The sequence below is a fragment of the Anabrus simplex genome, chromosome X, assembly GCF_040414725.1.
Source record: "Anabrus simplex isolate iqAnaSimp1 chromosome X, ASM4041472v1, whole genome shotgun sequence".
In the NCBI taxonomy this organism is placed as follows: Eukaryota; Metazoa; Arthropoda; class Insecta; order Orthoptera; family Tettigoniidae; genus Anabrus; species Anabrus simplex.
Genome location: NC_090279.1, coordinates 35,524,929 through 35,542,155, shown reverse-complemented (window position 1 = coordinate 35,542,155; position 17,227 = coordinate 35,524,929). Strand labels below are relative to the sequence as shown.

Genomic DNA, 17,227 nt, shown 5'->3' with positions numbered 1-17,227 from the left:
TTTTTTTACCATCCTTTCCAATTCCTGAAGTGTAAGTTCACTAATATCATTGTCCTCCTTCCTATGAGCCCAGTTGTTCACTGTGTGAACAGAAAGATTTCCTTTTACGACAAGAAGATTTTCAAAATAATCCTTCCATCTATCCAGTGATTCCTATAGATCTACTATCAGTTCATGTGATTTACCAAAAACACTGGTTCATTTCCTTTCCTTCTCTTTCAAAGATCCTGATTAATGTCTAGAAAAGATTACCTACTGCCAGACCTACCCTTTCTAGATTCTTTCCAAAATCTACCCATTACTACTTAGATTCAACAGTTATTTGTTTTGCTCACCTTTCTTCATCTATCTAAAATTCCCTGTCTGCATCTGCCCTGGTTTGGACGCATGTCTGATACACTTTATTTTTAAGTTTACAAGCAGGCTTCACTTCTTCTCACCATGATATTAACATTTTCATTCTTTACACACAACTGTTCCTAGGCATTCCCTTGCTGTTTCTACTACTGCAACCCTTATACCATCCATTCTCTTTACATATTGAACCTGATTCCTGTCTACTATTTGGAACTTTTCAATAATCATATCCATGTACTTCTGTCTAATTACCCTGCCCTGTAAATTTACTACCCTTATTCATCTGCTGATGGATTTCACTTGGTGTATCCTATGTCTACAGGCACTTAATCCACTAGAGTTCTTTAAAATCTAAAACCTTTCTCAATACTTGCACATTCCTAACATATTTCCTGAATTCAATGTCAGTTATGATATAGTGTATAATGGATAGGGTTGCTCCTACCCTCCAATATGTAGCAATGAATAGCCTCATGCCTGTAGGATGTATTCGTAATTGTTAATCCCACACTAGCACAGAAGTCCATTAAATGCTTACCATCCCTATGAGCTTCCATACCTTCCCCACATTTACCCATCGCATTCTCATAACCTTTAGTTCTACAGTATTATTATTGTTCTAATTCCTTCAATCACCAAATCTATCCACGTCATTTGCACATTTACGTGCCTAAAAGAAACTACGTTGCATGCAATAATATTACTGATGAACAACCCCACCCCACATTCTGCCCTTCATTTTTTAACACACATTAAGAACACTTTATAATCCATATACTCCCCATTACCTCTTCTTACTCATAGAACATTAAATTCTAATACATTCACACACACTCTCTTTGCTGACTGAGCCAGTTCAATCTCTGTAAGACCCATTAATATTGAAAACTCCCCACAGAACTACATTTCATTCACCTAGGTTTTTCCAAGGAGTCCCTCACCTGTAAATTGGAAGTGCGATTCTGTTACTCCCATACGTTGAGGCTCGCTTAAAATGTTCTAAGTGTGGTTGTTAAGAATTGTCGGAAGCAGGATTCTACCCTACTTACATATAGCCCTTGTTCCCCAAGAAATGAATTTAATTCAGTATTTAATAGTAACTTTTGTATTATGTAGTTATATTAGTTGTTAGTTGAATATCAAATGAGAATCTCCTGTCTTACAGGTTAGAGACCACCGGTCGATATTATCGTCCTTGCCGCCAGAGTACATCGAGGTTCATGATTCAGAATATGTCCACAATGGCCACTCCTATTCCATAGCAACTGTCGCCCATGGTTCACAAACTAGTACATGACTAACCCTCACCACGAACAACAACAACAACAACAACTACTACTACTACTACTACTACTACTAATAACCAAGCAAGTGACTGCCCGGTTTGTGTGATGTAACTGTCAGCTTGCATTCGGGAGATAGTGAGTTCAAAGTTGATTGCCTGCAGACCTGAAGATGGCTTTCCCTGGCTTAGTATGTTCACACCAGGCAAATGCCAGGGCACTACTTTAAGACCATGGCAACTTCTTCCCACTACAATTAGCACTTTCTTATCGTATCACTGCTGTAAGACCTAACTGTGTTGGTGCAACGAAAATATAATAATAATAATAATAATAATAATAATAATAATAATAATAATAATAATAATAATAATAATAATACTCAGGGTAAAGGTCCAGGATCCACCAACACAGCCCCCGCGACTGTGATCTGTGCAACATCACTGGAAGGATGAGATTTACAGTAATGGCAGATAATTTTAAAGGAGATTGGCTGTTTGACATAAAGTAAATATATAATCACAGCAAATCAAAGGGTGACTAGATTCGGTAAAAGTTTATTAACTGGTCTAGATTAACAGTGCAGCTAACATGTCGTAACAAGACCAAGACCACGGCAAGAGGCTAGTACATGACAGAATATGAGATACGTCCATCTATTGTCCAAACCATCAGCCTGGATGGTTAGATTCGGCTAGTGACCAGAACATTGAGCTGGAGGTAAGCAACAGGGGTCTGGGACCGTAAGGCCTCGGGTTAGGGCTGCTAAGCGGCCAACAGGTCTCTAGCATCTCCTAGGACAGAACTGGCTTGTGACAAGACCTTCTAATATACCTAAAACAATTGATGGTGACAGGTCAGGTTGTGACAGGTTACATTGTGATCCACCAAAAACCACTGTCACAAGGTTAGGTTCCGATAGGTGTGACATAATTTCTGATGGACCGACTGTTGTCATTGAAACCACTGTTGGTGAGAAGGATCGAATGCAATAAATACAAAACTGAATCAGTCATTAGTCTATAAAAATTTTCTCCAGAAGATATTCCAGGAACTGAAGAACCACCAACATACAAAGTGTACTGGAATTCAAAACAGGATAATTTAAGGTCCTCATTGTTCTTTAAAGAGAAGAAACATCCAGTCAATTACACTCGTAGTCGCACTGAACTTGGTTTGTCACTATTATTGTGAAAAATAGGAACTTAGTATGTTATGACAAGCACAGAATCCCATCAGACAGACGGCATGTTAAACAGCGACTCATCAATGATGACTGGTAGGAAGTTGAACCTCACCAATTTTTCTTTAAACTTTAAACATTTAACAAACTTCTACATAATATGCGTAAATCAACTTCGACTATTCCACTTGACAACCGAACATTTAAGATCACATTCGGTGATCAGTAAATCAAGAAAGAGAAGGATATCCAAAAATCACACACTGGAACAAGACCATACATTTCTGGAACATATTTTCAGAATGTATTTTATAAAAAAGACTGCGACAGGTTGTGGTAGTGAATGACATGGCTGAGTTTTGCTTTTGGATGCACTGAGTATAATGCCAATGTCTGCTCCAACAGTTTCACTTAAAACTGACGGCATACTATGATACAATCATCTTAATTATATTGTGAATACTAGTAGAAATTGAAAAGGTTGAGTTTGAATGGACTCCCAGATTTAGACTGGGATTTTTGAAATTAGAAACTGTAAACTTAAAACAGCCTTTGATCTCAAATATCGTAAGAAGGAATTTATTCACAGTGTCTTTCACTGAGAAATATGCCTTTATATAGACTAACATGTGTTCGATCTTTTACTTATTATAAATCTGAGTGGAGACCCCTTGAAATGTTACGACTTTACAGAATAACGATACACTTCAGGAATTACAATGCTGTGGCTGTTACCTGGACAGAATATCCGGTTGTGGTAGAACAGTGTTCCACAGAGCTGAAGCAGTTATGACAACAGAACCCTCGTAGCTATGGAACAGTGTTCCACAGAGCTGATGCTGTTAACTCGACAGGACACTCATTGCGAGGTCTCAGTGTTTCACAGAAGAAGACAATGAAACATATTAGAAGCACGCTATGGGTGTTACCACAACAGAAGTCTCATTGCGATGGAACAGTGTTCCACAGAATAAGAGCAAAAGGTAGTAGGGATGTACTGAAATACTAGTTAGATGTCTCACGAGTGGTACACGGTATGCACTTCTTGATCGCCATTTTTTCCTCTATGTTTTTAATTGAAATTGCCCAGATAATTGATGAAGTTAACAGTTTTAATATATTGCAATGGCAGAAAAGAAAGCAAGAAAATTGTTTTGCCTGACCATTGTACTATCCCAATGTTCCAAAAACAAGGTCAATCATACTCATACCATCAATTTCCTAAGGAGGAGCCCTTCTGTAAAAAGTGTTTGCATGTGCTTTGTAGACAGGACCTAAGAAATAAAAGTGTGACTCATTATATCAATGTCTGCTCAAAGCATTTTGCAGTTGTTGATTTTGTCATTACTGAAACAAGTGAAAGAGATCATTAGTTCTAATTAGGAAATAAATTTGAAAAAAATTAGTCCTGATTAGTTAATATGACCTATTTCAATCATTTTAGCAAGGCTGAGTAGCTCCAACAGTAAAGCACTGGTCTTCTAGGACCAACTTGGCAGGTTTGAACCTGGCTCAGTCCGGTGGTATTTGAAGGTGCTCAGATAAGTCAGCCTCGTGTCGGTAGATTTACTGGCACATAAAGAAGTCCAGTGGGACAAAATTCCGTCACTTTGGTGTATCCGAAAACTATAAAAGTAGTTAGGTGGGACATAAACAATAACATTTTAAAATATTATTCAATGAGCCTCTGTGGCTTATGCCGCAGCCCGCCAGGCTCTCACCGCCGAGTTCCAAGGTTCAAATCTCGGGCACTCCACGTGTGATTTGTGCTGGACAAAGTGCAGGCGGGACACGTTTTCCTCTGGGTACTCCGGTCATCTATCATTCCAGCAACAATCTCCGATTTAATTTAATTTTATTTCATCTGTCAGCCAGTAATCATTGCCCCAGAGGAGTGTGACAGGCTTCCTCAGCCGGCACAATTCCTATCTCGCTGCTAGATGGGGGCTTCATTCATTCCATTTCTGACCTGGTCGAATGACTGGAAATAGGCTGAGAATTTTAGTTTCCAGTGTTATTCAATAAATTTAGGTGAAAAACAAAAACTTACAGGAGAACACGGTAAATCTTCCATGAGCGGGCGCATATGGCATGGCTCGCACGATGTCACAGACATTAAACATTCAATAAGGCGCACCTCAGATGATGTAACAGATGTTACACGAACAACATGGCACGGGTCGGTGATGTATGAACCGGCTATACAGAATTGCCAACCAAAGAATGCATAGTGACAAGACCATTGATCTGGATAGGTTAAATCTGGCTCATGACAAGACGATTGGGCTGGATTTACAACATAAAAATAATTTAGAAGCCTCCACCTTATCAATACAATATTTATTTGCTATAATGCAGTAAATTCAGTACCGGTTTCGATCCCTATGGGATCATTGTTGTAACCAAGGTTGAAGTTTACAAAACACAACTTTTATTGCTTCACTTTATGATATTTACACAAATAACTGAAATTTATTTTGAAGCAAAAAGGAATATTGAATCTTGAGAAAAGTTTGTCTTTATACAATATGTACAGGTTTACAGTCTTTATATACACTTCTATCTTGAAAAGATAGTCTTTGTGAATTGACACGTTGATAGTCGAGAACTATCTGGCACACTAACATGAATGTCTTTGAGAGTCCTTGTTTGTTGAAGTGCCTGAATTCCTAAAAAGCAAGTTCAATTGATTGAAGAAATTCCACCTAGCGAAACTAAGGGAGCTTGCATAACTTAGGGAATGAAAATGGCTTGTAAAAGAATTACGGAACATAAGCAGCGGAAACAGGTAAGGGAGCGGTGACCAGAGGTGAAACCTCGTACTGCCAGAAATTCAGTCCACCTGGTCGAAGCACATTTTCAAGAGGAGTAGCCTCCGTGCTCGACGTAGGGTGTATTCTGGAGCTGGACACCGGGCAAGTGGGCGAGTGAGTAGGCAGGGAGCTCCTATTTATAGTACACTCGATGGTCAGGCACGCGCACTGAGGGCTGCGCGTCGAAGCTAGCAGAATGATACACAGGCGCGCGTGCAGCTGGCTGGTGGAGCGAGAAAGGGAGCGCCGGACATACAACAATCATCCTCAGCTGACACACATTAAATTGGTTTCAAAAACATCACATGTAAGACATTACACCTTCATAAAACTGACCCATTTAAACCAAACATTAAAAAGTTGCTTATTAAAATAGTAAATAGATCTTTTTCTTTGGTTTGAAGGTACCCGTTATGCGAGGCATATCACCTCATTGTGCTTAATCTATTGAACATCAAATAAAGTTTACACATGTTTACACTAGTGTTTGTAAAATTGTTACATATTTACAGCATTTATTGTCTTTAAGAATATGTATACATAAAAAGTATTAGACCCAATGTAACAGGTCGGTTAAAAATAGATGAAATGGTAAAAACAAATAAAATGGGTCCAATTTTTTGTTCTAATTTGTACTGTTTGTTATTGCTGCATTGTACTTGTAAATTGGTGAATACACGTTGTATATATGCTAAAGTTGAGGCTTATAATTGTTTTCCATTCGTTCCAATTTTCTTTGACTGCTGCTAGTATGCAGGTGATGAAGTTATCTTGATATACAGATGTTGTTGTGAAGGATTGCGTGTGCCATTATTAAGTTAAATAATGCCTATTATGAACTGAATTTCATTTGATATGCCGTACGTCTTGAAGTAAGGTTTAAATTATGTCAATGTTAGCCAATATACATTTGTTCTGGTGATAGCGTGAGGGCATCTTTTATGTTGTAGAATATGATATCTGTAAGTAGAAATAATTTGTATAAGAAACGGCGTGTAATAGGCTGTGAAAAGTGAGTTGTGTGTTAAAGTACTTACGTTGAGTGTTGGCACTGTGTGCGCTGCACGGCGAGATCTGTTACGTCTTACGTGTTATTCTGGGGCTGTAGTTCATGGCTGCGGAGGAGAGGTTTGGAGGGAGCGGGGCTAAAGTAGGGGAAGTCTTTAGGCGGTTCATTTGAATGTGTGAGTTGTTGTTTCTTAATTCTTTTCAAATAATGATTTTTAGAAGGGGAATGACTGTATCGAAAAGAATGTTAGTTCTTTCTGTGATTTCATTTAAGCTGAAATTTGGGTTGACGTATTGGTCTAAGTTTATGTAGAATTCTTCCAATATACTGAGCAAGGGGCTCTTAGGGTTGGTGTTCAGAATTTGCATGTCATTGTTAAAATTTGTGAATCTATGTTTTTGGTCATTAAAATGTTGTCCCATGGCTGAAAGGTGTCTATGTTTAACTGCATTTATGTGTTCGTTATATCGTATCTGAAAGTTTCTCCCGGTATGCCCTATGTAGCTGGCCTCGCAGTCATTACATTTCAGGCGGTAGACACCTGAGTGGTAGTAATACTTTGAAATACTGAGTCATTTCTCCAATTGTGTTTTGCTCCCTTGCTCAGTATAATGGATTCTATTTCATTAAATATGTACTAGTTAAATTTTTCATTGGTGGATGGAATACATGCTGGTCATTTTCAGTAGATCTAGTCAAATGTTGTGCATTGGGTGTATGATTGCGTGTATGCTGGTCTTGTGATTGTTTCAATACATTTAGTTTTTATTTAATGTATTCTGTTTTTGTATGGTTATAATTGCTATTTTTTCATTGGTTATTTGTTGAAAGTTGTTCCAATAAGTGTCTGGTAAGTCGCATGAAGCAGACAAATGTAATACAACCGTTATCATGGAGAAAGATGAATACATAACTAACACCAAAACTTGCTTCCAAGATGAAACCTTCCAAACTAAAAACAAAGATCCCACCAATAGCATTCAAAAAAACCTAAACATTTTACTGAAAAACATCCACTTCCTTTTAAATGAACAGGAAACTACAAAATTAATCACAATGAACCCAGGACTACCTACTGCTAAAGCATACCCAAAAATTCATAAAGATAATATTCCCATGAGCACTATAATAAATTATAGACCAAGTCCCACCTATAAATTATCACAATTCATTCAAAGATTTATTAAAAAACATTATGTGTTCCAAGCCAAGAAAACCATAAAAAACTCAATAGAATTCTGCAACATTACCAAAAACATAAAAATAGAACAGCACCATAGATTAGCATCGTATGACATAATAAATATGTACCCCAATATACCTACACAAAAAAAACGTGAAAATCATAGAATCCAATCTCAAAAATCATAGCAAGCTCAGTAAGTTAGAAATAGAGGAATTCATAAAATTATTACACTTTGCCATCAACAATAATTACTTTAAATTTCACGATACTATATACCACCAAAAAGGATTACCCATGGGATCGCCAACATCAGGTATATTGGCAGAAATATATATAGACTACCTAGAACACCAAGAAATCCGAAAACTAGACAACATCCCCTTTTGGTGTAGATTTGTAGACGATGTATTTGTTATAACAGATAACAGACATACCAACGAAAATAAAATCCTACAACAACTAAATAAAGTAGATCCTCATATAAAATTTACTATGGAAACCGAAAATAACACCACCATAAATTACCTAGATATATCCATAACCAGGCACAATAACCATTTAACATATAAAATATACAGAAAACCTACTCACACATCTAACACAATAAAAATAGACTCCACCTACACACGCACAAGAAAGCCGCATACTATAGTATGATATACAGAGCACACAATATACCACTCACGAAAAAAAGACTTAAATAAAGAATTGAATCTAATCCATGAAATAGCCAGACAGAACGGGTATAAAAAAGAAATGACCAACAAGATCATTAACAAAATAAAAAACCAATCTAAAACCAAGCTAACTAGAACCGAAAAAGATAAAAAAGACTATGTACTATTCACCTATAATAATAGCCACATAGATTCCATAACTAACATTTTTTAAAAACAAGGCCTGAAAATAGCCTACAAAACCACACGTAGCAATACTAACATCTTACACAATTCTAAATCAGTCAACAACATAAATCAATACAACCACTCAGGTGTCTACCGCCTGAAATGTAATGACTGCGAGGCCAGCTACATAGGGCATACCGGGAGAAACTTTCAGATACGATATAATGAACACATAAATGCAGTTAAACATAGACACTTTTCAGCCATGGGACAACATTTTAATGACCAAAAACATAGATTCACAAATATTAACAATGACATGCAAATTCTGAACACCAACCCTAAGAGCCCATTGCTCGGTATATTGGAAGAATTCTACATAAACTTAGACCAATACGTCAACCCAAATTTCAACTTAAATGAAATCACAGAAAGAACTAACATTCTTTTCGATACAGTCATTCCCCTTCTAAAAAATCATTATTTGAAAAGAATTAAGAAACAACAACTCACACATACAAATGAACCCATCCCTCCAAACCTCTCCTCCGCAGCCATGAACTACAGCCCCAGAATAACACGTAAGACGTAACAGATCTCGACGTGCAGCCGTGCAGCGCACACAGTGCCAACACTCAACGTAAGTATGCACTTTAACACACAACTCACTTTTCACAGCCTATTACATGCCGTTTCTTATACAAATTATTTCTACTTACAGATATCATATTCTACAACATAAAAGAAGCCCTGTGTAATAGATAAGAAAAATGTTCCACCGATCAATACATTTATTGTGGATGAATTATTACACTAGTACCGGTTTCGACCTATCTTGGGCATCATCAGCTAGCACACAAATTTACAGTCATGGGATAAATTACAAAGAAGTTACTTAAGAGCATCCGGATGTCTGATAAAAAATGGAAGTAAGATATATTGCAGTATGTTGCGTTAAAATAGCTCTGATTAAAAGTAGTGATGGTTAGAATAAACTAAAACCTATTGATTGAGCATGGACATGAGTACATAAACACATTAAAATATATATGGCACATCATAAGACACTAAAAATATATAGCACAATAAACACATTAAAACATGGATGTTATAAAACGTCTATTAAAATTTGAGTTCATGTTGCGTTGCATTCATTCTTCAATCCTCTTGTAGTTCATGTGCTGATTAAGTTGAATATCGAGAATGTTCTATGGTTGATATACTTTGTATTGGTATGTTATGAGAACTCTTGTCAGTAAAATTCGAAAATTAAGTTGATGTAGCAAGATAGGTTTTAATATCAGAGTAGTTGGTGGTGACACTTCTCTCGTCTATGTACGTATATGGTCGTTATTGTTGTTGCTGTGGAGGTTGTGTACCGATATGTTTGGATATTTGTTGTGCTCTGCCAATCCAATCAATACGGAATATGAAACTTATAAATAATAATAAAAGAAGCCCTCACGCTATCACCAGAACAAATGTATATTGGCTAACATTGACATAATTTAAACCTTACTTCAAGACGTACGGCATATCAAATGAAATTCAGTTCATAATAGGCATTATTTAACTTAATAATGGCACACGCAATCCTTCACAACAACATCTGTATATCAAGATAACTTCATCACCTGCATACTAGCAACAGTCAAAGAAAATTGGAACGAATGGAAAACAATTATAAGCCTCAACTTTAGCATATATACAACGTGTATTCACCAATTTACAAGTACAATGCAGCAATAACAAACAGTACAAATTAGAACAAAAAATTGGACCCATTTTATTTGTTTTTACACTTTCATCTATTTTTAACCGACCTGTTATATTGGGTCTAATACTTTTTATGTATACGTATTCTTAAAGACGATAAATGCTGTAAATATGTAACAATTTTACAAACACTAGTGTAAACAAGTGTAAACTTTATTTGATGTTCAATAGATTAAGCACAATGAGGTGATATGCCTCGCATAACGGGTACTTTCAAACCAAAGAAAAAGATCTATTTACTATTTTAATAAGCAACTTTTTAATGTTTGGTTTAAATGGGTCAGTTTTATGAATGTGAATTTAATGTGTGTCAGCTGAGGATGATCCCATAGGGATCGAAACCAGTACTGAATTTACTGCATTATAGCAAATAAATATTGTATTGATAAGGTGGAGGCTTCTAAATTATTTCTATGTTGTAATAGCAATCAATACGGAAATGAAGCTAATAGATTATGATGGGCTGGATTTGTCGTCAGCAAGGGGGGGGGGGCTGGAGGTGCATGACCCCAGGTTAGAACTGCCAATCGGCCCTAGGCCTCTGATATCCCATGTGACAACACCACTGATCTGAATTGGTTAGGCTGGATTGGGAGGGTCCGGCTAGCGTCAAAACCATTGGTCTGGATTCATTAGGTCTGGTTAGTGACAAAACCATTTGTCTGGATAGATTAGGTCTGGCTAGTGACAAAAACCATTGGGCTGGATAGGTTAGGTCCAGCTAGTCACAAGACCATTGGTCTGAATTATAGGAATAACCCTCAATTTATGTTCATCTACACGCTTTTTGTGACAGAGATTGAATGAACAAAAACATGCCTTAACTACGGCTGCTGATACAATTTCACCTAATGTAGTAACCCTGTGGCCACTGATCATGCGACCTCTAGCGGGAAAAAAATTACACAAATTTCTTCACAGCCAATCGGAGCTGGCCAACAGGAACAAAGATAATGGTGGCAATTCGTTTTTTCATGCTGTTTTGCTTTCAATTCTCCTATATAAGTAAGAATACTTTTTGGGGTGGGATGGTGGACTTCTAGGAAGTGTATAGATCTCTCCTCTCTGCTACTTCATGTATTGTAAAACATTACTTTTCAATAATTTCTAACGATTCCCAACAGCAGCCCGCCTATGAAAGTGTCACCGAGAATGTTGTACCTTTGATATTTTCATGGATTGGGATCAGTACCTTGGAAATAATCCCCAGAGGAAGATTTAAAAATAGGGAAGTAGCCAAAACACAGTGCGTGGTGGTGTACCCTGTATCGCAGGGTGAGCTATAATTTGACACTGTACAGAGGTGCCAAACTTTGAAGTGGGTCACCCTCTGTCCCTCAGAAAATTTTCGAGTCAAGTCCAAAGCACGTCCTTTTCTTGATGATACCCCCTTTTCCCTTCCTCACAGCAATCTATTTTAAAGTATATCATATTACACAATAACATTTGCACACTAACTGTTAATTCAGTGATAAAACATTCTTTGTAACTTGTTTCACATCCAGCAGATGATCTTCAGTGTAAATATTCTTGAGACATCCTTCCTCCGCGATGAAATTTTCGTCTTCTGAACCATAAACTATTCCAGTCTACATTGGTGTAATGTGGCCCTCAATACTGTAAATACAACATTACTAAAGAATTTGTACTCGAGAAGAGCAGAGTATCTCCTTCATTCACATAATGAATTTCACAACGCTTTTGCGAAGCAAAAAAAGTGACGATCGAATAAGTAACATTGCCAACTCACAATCACTGAAACGAAGAGGGTTGATCAGAAATTCCTTTTTTGTGATAATGTCACTTTTCTGTAATAATTTTCCCTTTGACCAAAATGCTGTAATCGTGAGGTGAAATCCATTATAATTACGGACAACCCATAATAGCTGGCACCTCTGCACTGTAGCACCATCAATTTCAGACTTCCTGCACACAAAATAATTCATCAAATTTAAAATATTTATATCTGTCTTATGGCTTGAAACAAGATCTTAAAACATGTGCGCTGAAGGAGAATTCAATACAGTAGTACTGGAGGTACTCTCTGGTACTGCAGTCTTACCGTACTTTATGTACACCTCTAACCTTATACACACACTCTCACACAAATATACACTACGCATGTTTTTGTAAGGCTATTTGCACTAAAGAACTAAACACAATCACTAAAAGAAACGGTTGCTACTTTTAGTCCTTTCCTTCCAGTCAACTCGCTTCCTTCCGAATAATTTTCCACCCTTTGCCTTCAATTCCGCGGCAGTAGTAAAGAAGTAGGGGACTGGAAAAAATAATATTGCATTGAAAATTACTCACACGGGTTCAGCACTCCATTTTGATTATTTTCAGGTCCCAAAATGTAGGATTTTTAGTGATTTTATGGGTAATATTGGCAATAATTATTCATAATGAAGTAGGAGGATGTATTTATCATAGCCATCTTTGTTTCCAGAGGTGTTATGGGATAGACTGGTCACTTTGACTTTAGAGCGAAGTATGGAACTTGCAGTAGTTGGGGATAGCATGGAAGTTACAACACAAATCATGGAAGTTACAAGTTTTCATTATATTATAGACATATAGACATAAGACATTTTCATAGGGTATGGTATGATGTTAAGAAGAGCAATGATTTGGGGACAAGCAAAGCCCCCAGGTTGGAGCCGCGAAGTGGCCTCAGATCTCTAGTTTCGACTGCTTGTCCCCACATGACTGGTCTGGATAGAGTAGACCAACGGTCTAGTCCAGGCCCTACCCTAACCAGTCCAGACCTATGATGCTTGTAGTGCAAACTAGAAGCCTAAAGCTGCCTCGAAGCTCAACCTGGGGACTTATGCCCCCACACCCACTTTGCTTGTACACACATGACTGGTCTATCAAAACCAATGCTCTTGTCCAGATCCCATCCTAACCAGTCCAGACCAATGGTCTAATCCAAGCCCTACCCTAACCTGTCCAGACCAATGGTGCTTGCGGCTCTAACCGTGGAGCGATGGAACTAACCTCGTGAGTGCTTTCAAATTTAAGTACGCTGGCAGTACGTGCAACGGATACCAAACTAACCTTCTATATTACTCTGCGAGTACCACTTCCTATTCTTGTTAACTGTGTGCACTTGCAATATAATGCAGCCTCTGTTTTACTTTTGCTGTGAGAGTAATAACACATTTTGTGGGTTGGTCGGTAAGTCAATGGTGACATAAAAGTAGGATCGCTCCTCATTGCGGCCTCGCGTATTGTTTCATATCATTTGTACATGCTTTTCTGATACCTAAACATGCACACGCGTTCGTAAATTAATCCATAGGATTGGGCGCTCAGGTGGTACTGAAGCGATCTCTGATGTTTTCTTCCTGTGTTTTTAATTTCTAGTATTTTAATGGTTCATTGTGATTTCTATGGTGAATTTATATCATCGGTATGCCTTATGTGATGTGATCATGTTTTGCTTTAATGTACATTTAAATGTCACATGTTGGTTCGTGACATCATAGTTTCATTATGGCAAAGTCAAAGGGATGAACTATGACATCATAAACATGGCTACCATGGCAAGAGAGTCGTGGTGCTTGGCAAATATTTACATTTAATAATTACTTAGAAATTGCAAAAAAAAAAAAATCATAATTTTTGCATCTAAGTTCCTTTTCTGGACATGGCAGAATTCGCCCTTTACGTTAAACATTTCTGAGACCCGAATTGGAGATAGTGGGATTGTGTACTAGACCCCAATTCCTTCTTACTTCGTGATTATGAAAAACCACACCCAAACACTACGCAGGTATTCACCATTCTGCCACACAGTAGTTCGCAAATAATTAATGCAAAATATACATAAAAACTGCACATAACACGGTAACACACATGTATACAGTAGGTGTGTAGCGACGTAAGATGGCGACAGTTGCAAGTTTCCGGCTTCACTAGCACGAATGCTACGAGATAGAGCACTGCAGGCTATTTACTATATGTCTGTGAAGTGACCAGTCTATCCCATAACACCTCTGGATACAAAGAAGGCTATCATAAATACATCCTCCTACCTCATATGAGTAATTATTACCAATAACACCCACAAAATCACTATAAATGCTACATTTCAGGGACCAAGAAATATTAAAAATAGAGTGCTGAACACGAGTAATTTTCAGTGCAATATTATTATTTCCAGTCCCCTACTTCTTTACAGGAGCCAATTCCGCTTTCAAATACGCAATAGTCATTGCGCCTATATTATTTCCCACTTCTTTCAAAACATCAACAGAATATGGTAACTTCATTTTCATGCATATAGGCTAAGTAACAGTTTTGTTTCCATTATCAAACTTAGAAATACTCTACATGAGTCTCATGTAAAACAATTAAGAAGCAGAAAGTGCATCCGTGTATTATCATTACGCTGCCTAGCGGACAAGTTTTGCGTGTTACATCCCCATTGGAAGCATGCTATGGCTGTTACGTCAGCAGAATACTTGTTGGGATGGAACAGTGTTCTAAGTTCATGGGAAACAGGCAGGTAACTTACAGCACAACACATCAGCACAGTATTAACACGATCAGAGCACGCCTTTTTCTTGAAGTGTGCTTGCCGAAGGCGAGTTACCTGGATAAACCATGAGTGAACGATAGTATGCAATAGCTCAAAATACCGAATGCTACGCCTAACACATGGGCTGATCAAATACGAGAAAGGAGAAAGAATCATGCCTTGCTTTCTCCAGTGTGAAACCATTTTACAACATGGATAAAGACTAAATCACTCAAGAACCATGCTAAGTCTTAATGAACTAAAATAACTTCAGTAATTATGAAGCAAAGTAGGACAAAATGACTAATGAAGTAATGATATAATGAAGGGTTCAGGAAGAACTGGTACCTCTGACAAATACGAGTATAAGTTAACAGGTTTAGCTGAGTAACACATTACCATGCTAGAACACTTGTTATCTTACCGTCCACCTTTATCAGCGAGAATCCTGATTCTCAGGACTACTTCCTAGGCCACTACTATTATTACCGATAATAATAACCGAGCGAGTGCCTGCCTGGTTTGTGCCACATAGCTTCCAAAATGCACTCGGGAGGTAGTGGGTTCGAACTCCACTTTTCGGAACCACGAAGACAGTCTTCCCTGGCTTCCCGTGTTCACACAAGACAAACGCCACTACCGCTTCATCCCCCCCACCCCCCTCGAAAACACTTTCCTATTCTTTCGCCGCTGTAAGACCAGTCGGTGTCGGTGCAACGTAAAAATAATAATAAGAAGGATCTCGTCACACCACTCGGATATTAAAGTAGAATCACCCCTACTTTGTGTACATACCGATTTACTAAAAACGCACTTACCTCACTCCAAACATCAACACGTCCGCAACAGAACGACGCCACAGCAGACTCTTTCTTCTTCTTTCTTCTTGATGTTTGGTTGGGATCGGTATTTAACTAACACCCAGTTCCAATACTTTATTAATGAAACACTGCCGAACACTCAGAAACACTTAGTTATGGTGACTAATAAACACTTTATCACACAGGTGTTAAAGCTGGTAAAACTGTGAACTTCTTGTTTATTATCATGTATGCATTGAACCGTAGGCCTATTCAGAAAATACTTTAGTACAAAGATACAGCAGACTCCAAAGAGAATGTGTAGCGCAGACTCCAGTAGCAACAAGAAGTGAGGTCGATGGGAATCAGGGCTACCAATGTCGACGAAGAAAATTATCGAAATCTAGCTTTAAAAATTATGGCGTTTTCATAAAATTATCGCAAAAATATTATTGTTATACTATTATGATAAAAGGTACTATTATTATAACGAAAAATCACCAACATATCTGGCGTAAATTCTCAACATTTTTGAAATCCATAGCAATGTCCGTGACCTAATGTTCACTATTAACTGAAGGAGTTCTGATAAGATTGGATTTTGAGAACACTCGCTCGCAAATTGGAGATAGTCTGAGGCAAAACCAATTAATTTATTGTAGCAATACCGAAAATATCTATCTCAACAGCATTCAGCTAAGTGCAAACGTCGAACGTCGTGACATCTAGCGTCTAGCCTAGGAACTGCATAACTTCTATATGCTACAGTTGAGAGAAATGCGTCTCCTCTCACTATATATATTTGTGAAAATAACCGAGTATTAATAATAATAATAATAATAATAATAATAATAATAATAATAATAATAATAATAATCATAATAATAATAATAATAATAATAATAATAATAATAATAATAATAATAATAATAATAATAATAATAATAATAATAATCATAATAACAGAGAATATCATTTTAAAATATGGAATTTCTCATTCGCAAATCTCCAAACGAGCATTATAATGGCCGTGAATTTCAGTGTCTTAAAAAAATTGAAAGCAGAATTCGTCTGAGAAACCACCCAGCGTCCGGGAGGAATACCTCACAACTACTCTCTCCTCTTCTTTATGGCCTTTTCCCAGTTACCTGGAATGAGCACTTTGTACAGACCTAGCCTACTTGTTGTTTTTTTTTTTTTTTTTTTTTTTTTTGCTAGTGGCTTTACGTCGCACCGACACAGATAGGTCTTATGGCGATGATGGGATAGGAAACGTCTAGGAGTTGGAAGGAAGCGACAGGAAGGTACAGCCCCAGCGTTTGCCTGGTGTGAAAATGGGAAACCACGGAAACCCATCTTCAGGGCTGCCGACAGTGGGATTCGAACCCAATATCTCCCGGATGCAAGCTCAGCCGTGCGCCTCTAACCGCACGGTAGCCTAGTTTTACGG

The 17,227-nt window shown here is 37.6% G+C and overlaps 1 protein-coding gene across 1 annotated transcript in view; it reads right to left on the bottom strand.

The window, feature by feature from the left end:
• The window catches only part of LOC136886394 (espin-like), a 65,186-nt gene extending 49,124 nt beyond the window's left edge, over nt 1–16,062 (bottom strand). The window contains exon 1 of the mRNA XM_068230515.1: nt 15,796–16,062. The gene's annotated coding sequence lies outside the window, so the exon portion shown is untranslated. The remainder of the gene's footprint in view (nt 1–15,795) is intronic.
• Between the last annotated feature and the right edge of the window lie 1,165 nt (nt 16,063–17,227).